Source organism: Centropristis striata, chromosome 3, assembly GCF_030273125.1.
Source record: "Centropristis striata isolate RG_2023a ecotype Rhode Island chromosome 3, C.striata_1.0, whole genome shotgun sequence".
Lineage (NCBI taxonomy): Eukaryota > Metazoa > Chordata > Actinopteri > Perciformes > Serranidae > Centropristis > Centropristis striata.
In genome coordinates this window covers 13,168,193-13,173,095 of record NC_081519.1, presented here as the reverse complement: position 1 = coordinate 13,173,095, position 4,903 = coordinate 13,168,193, and the positions used below count along the sequence as shown (strand labels likewise).

General features: G+C 40.5%; 1 long non-coding RNA gene across 1 annotated transcript; it reads right to left on the bottom strand.

Annotated features, from left to right (window-relative positions):
* Window positions 1-211: 211 nt before the first annotated feature.
* LOC131968898 (uncharacterized) lies at window positions 212-4,335 on the bottom strand. The gene is made up of 4 exons (XR_009394072.1): window positions 4,070-4,335; window positions 1,370-1,438; window positions 1,144-1,244; window positions 212-997 (listed from the first exon to the last, which is right to left on the bottom strand). It is a non-coding gene; the product is annotated as an uncharacterized LOC131968898 (long non-coding RNA).
* Between the last annotated feature and the right edge of the window lie 568 nt (window positions 4,336-4,903).

The window sequence follows — 4,903 nt, the reverse complement described above, 5'->3', positions numbered from 1 at the left end:
CTAAATATAAAGATCATTCTCACTGTACTGCACTTAAAAAAAAAAAAAAGTAATTGTGCACAAAAATGAGAAATGTCATTGTCGTACAGAAATAACTGTAATGTTGGAAAGTCTCAGTGTTTCAATCAATGTAGTTCTTCCAAATATGAGACTTTTAGCTAAAATAAAGGTTTTGAATGCTTAAATATCATTTTTGACGATTTTTAATGTGCCCCTCTGATTAAACACTGGCCCCTTCTTGGCCCCCACAGTAAAATTGGTCTAGAACCACCACTGCATATGACGTTTTACATGAGCATAAAAAAAATATGTCAACCATATAACATTAGATTCTCTGGATTTTGGTTTAGCAAAAAGACTGACAGATATAAATTATTTCTTTTCAGCTTGTTGCATTTAAATGTAGGGACTCTAAATTATTTATTGGAGAGCAAGGACTTAAACAGGACTAGCCCAGGACATGGTTCGCAGCCAAGCACCACAACATGCTGCCATGGCTCCTGAAGACCAATGTTTGTGCACAAAAAACAAACAATGTAAACAATAAAAAAAAATATTGGAAGTATTGGAAATATATCAAGGAATTAAATAATGGATTTATATGCACTCTACATACTTACTCTCTACATACAAATAGCAAGTGTCTTCCTTATTTCATATAATATCAGATAACTGTTTATTCTTACTTTTCACACAGCTCTGCATTTGGTAAATAACATACTGTTTAGTTGATGATGTTTCAGAAATCAGGCTATTTCTAAAGGCAGAAAAAAATCCAATTTCTTTCGTCTCTCATGAGAACTCGGTAAGCGACTATATACTAATGCCTGTGGTGTCATCCTCAAAAGGATGATAGTGGCTGTGCTGTGCCTCACAGTTACAGTATGTGTGATCGGGGTATAATGGCATGAGTTAGCACACAGTCTTAGGTGTCCACAGTGCTGGGAATGAGCGGAGGAAGTGCCAATCTTCAGGCGGTGGTGCTTGGATGTAGTCCCTGAGGATGAAGAGAATTATATTTAAGCTGTGCTGCAATCAACAGTATCCTCCAATATATGCTCTTCATGTCCCAATGGGACAGAGTAGAGTGGTGATGGCCGTTGATCTATTTGCTCTTTACTAACTGCAAACTGTATAGATTACCCAGTGGAAGTGAGCCTATGTGGGTGTTGACCAGCTGCCTCAGGCGTCCCATGATGACAGACGTGAGTGCAATAGGGTGGTAGTCCCTCAGGCAGGATATCCTAGGTTTCATAGGCACAAAATGAATGCATGTTGTGTTTCACTGAAATAGTACAAACTGGAGCAAAGGGCAAAGACTGTGAGTGTAACATCTGGCATCTGAGCAGCACACTTTTCAGAATCTCACCAGAAATGCTCTCAGGTGCTTCAGGGGGTTGGTGCACCTGTGGCTCTGCTCACATTTATTCTGGACACACTGTTAGATACAAGTGTTGTTAGTTCTCAAAGCATGTGTAGGATGTGTTCAGCTTATTTAGATGCATGTGATGCACACATGAGCGGATTAGGAGTCAATTGGCCCCAAGGCACAGACATGCAAAAAGTCCCGTCATCTTTCCAGCAAAATAACAAGACACACTGTTTTTACTGTGCTGTGTAGCATCTTTTTGCTGTTGTTTTGTCGCCCTTTCAAATAGTTTTAGTGTGCATATATTCTTTGTCTGTGTTTGTTTTGCCCCTTTCATTATTTGGTTGTGTTGTCTCTTTTTGTCTTTTTTTGTGGTTATTTTGCCTCTTTTCATAGTGCATCTCTGCGTGGTCACCGTTTATCTCTATCTATTCTCCCTGTGTCTCTGTAGTTATTTTATGTATTTAAGGGTGTTTACCCCTTTTCAACTCTTTGTGGTAATTTTGTGTTTCTTTGAGTGACATTTTGTAGGTGAAGGCCAGGTGGGCCCCTGACACTTTGGGCCCCTCGGCCTCTGCCTGGTCGGCCCATTCAGTCGTCCATCCATGGAAAGATTTTAGACACATGATGTTTGATCGTGTTTTTCATGTATTTATTGGAGAGATGAAATAGCTGACTGATATATTTTTTATCTTATCTGATGGGCTGGCGCTTGATAAAGATTTAAAAGCCTTGCAAAATGTGATTTGTGCAACATGATGTTTGTACCCAAACAAACAATCTATTTTCTGTGATATGACTTCTTTTTCTGTTTGTTACCCTGCTAGTGTTTATAACCTTACTATCTAGATTTACAACACATGAGAAATTTTATACAAAATACTCACATCTGCAGCCCTGTCATATTTTGCTCTGCACAGAAAAGTTATTGTTTTTATATTTAATGATTTTAAATTTAAATTATTGCGGCCAAAATGTCAAACTTGCAGCATAATAAATCAATAATATGCGTCATGTCCTGTGCTGTCCCTTTGCACTCATAGCCTGAAGTCACCTCTGTCTGTTCTTAAGGCGTGTGCCGGTATGTGCTCTATGCAAGTTATTTATGTCCCTGCACCAGTGCCACGAATACTAATTCCTGTATCTTTAGTAGGTCAAGTGTTTTTTATTTATGATTCCCGCTCAAACCCGCTCACTGTGCCATGCTCACTGCATGGCTGGAGCATGTGATGACACAAAATGGCTGAGCCGGAATACATGTCTGACATGGGTGTTGTGGAGCCAAATAAACCCCGTAAGCAGAACGGCTTGATCCAGTGCTGGTGCCAGACTTGGAAAGTGCCCAAGCCGCAGGACAAGGATCAACTCTCCCTGAGCATGAACCTAACACCCACACACTTTACTACCAGTCACTGTACATGAATCAACAGTCAACAAGCTTATGACACATGTCTAAGGTGCTGGAGGGTTCATGCTAATTCTGAGGTTAAAACTACAAAACTGGACTTAACCAAGTTAGTTGTTGACATTGCAGTTTTTATGCTGTGGCTGTAATTGTTGAGTGGTCTGTACTCTTTGGCCAAACAGAGGGTACCAAATGTAAAACTGACTAATGTTGAGTAGGCTGGAATATTTAAGGAATGTTTGCTGTGAAAATTTCTGTCGTTTTGGAGGCAAGGCAGTACTGGCAGGGGAATTAGAAAGCAGAAAAACAGCGCACAAAACACACTGTAACTCTGGCACAGCGCTGTCAGTGCATAGGGACAAACAGAGAGCTTGTGAGAGTGCAACATAGCTGATACATATTTGATAAACACAACAGAGGTTACGTAGTAGCTTGTTAATGCATTTTGTAAACAGTGAGAATGGTAGGTGCAATATAGGCCCTACTGTAGTTTCAGCCTTCATCTTTATGGTTATTGCTATAATCTCTCCGTCATTTGTTAAAGAGATCTGGTGCCCTGACGTTTCCAGTATTTAATTTCAAACTTGAAAAATAAAGATAATTTAATAATAGCACAAAGTAGAAAATGGGATAGAAATAGTACCGTGGTAAATATGGGTGTAAGAAAATATCAGTATGCTTTAATATTGCAGTATTGTGTTTTGTGATAGTTTATTGATATTTCATATTAATAGTTCATATGCAGAGATCCATAGCAGACAGGTTGCACAAAAAGTAATTATATTACATAGACAAATACAACAAATACAGATCCAACTGCTCTGATTACACAAAAATAATTTTAGAAATAATTTATATATTCAAAACAATATATTAAATTGTAACCCCTGTATCATAATTTATTGTAAGCTATCATTAGATCCCTAATAGTAAATCAATTTCTGATTATTATTTTTTTTGTTAAAGCTATTACCTTATTCAAAACATGTGTTACTGCTTGACAGGCAGCTTCTGTTTTGCCATAAGACATTCTTTTAAAAAAATGCAACTGCATCCTTTTTTTTTTACAGTATCTACAGATCTCTCTGTTGTTTTCAGGCTGCAGCAAGAGTAAAGAAAGATTAGTTGGAAGAGGATATATGGAACCGGATGAGGCCCTCCTCTCTTTTTCCAGTCTCCCCTTCGTATCTGTCGCCTTTACTGTGTTTTCATTATAGACACACCCCTGACCTTCACCCAGGCCCCCTCCGCTGGCCCCACCACACACACACACACACACACAATTTAACACATACCAGAGCTCCTAAGTGCGCACATCCGTGAATGAACAAATGTCAATAAATATTGTTCCGATGAATATTCATCCTGGTGAAGAGCACGAAATATCAGCAATGTTTGCCCACTGTGATCGTGTATCGGAGTTGTTTAATCGTCTATTTATAGCATACTCGGCCATCTCTCATGCATTGCAAATGTATGGCAAGATCGCCATGCCGCGGCATCGCTTTCCAGCCTACCACCGTACTGCAGAGTAGACACACCCCTCCAATACACACGCCTCACTGCACACATTTGCGAGAGTCAAAGAAATAATGGAGCAAGATGCATAAAATGGAAGACTCGGGAGCAGGCATGGCTCGTGTTATTATTTCAAATGCGTAGTATCGATGGTGACAGTGTTATCCTAGCCTATTTAAATTTCAAATACAGGGCATTAGCTGCAAAACAAAGACGCTTCCCTGCAAAGGATAAACACGACCTCAAAGGGATGAGTCCCACCTACTGAGGCTCCGCACAGTGTCTAATGTTAGCGCAGTAATCCCCCACACCGTGTGCCCATTGATTCAGAGATTAGAGGCAAAACGATGTTGCTTTAAACCTCACGCGGTCAAAGTTGTTTACCTCTCCGTTACCTCTGACGTCACGACACACCCCTGTTTGAGGGGGCGGGCCTCCAGATGACTGGCACCGGGTTGACCAATCACAGCCGACCTGAGCCGAAATGTCACCAACCACAACACGGGGGACACGCCGAGCCCAGTGGTGATTGGCTACCGGAGGGGCTGGGGGGGAAATCCCTCTTTCCCGTAGAGGTCCTGGAGAGGGGGCGGTGCATAACAAAAAGTAAT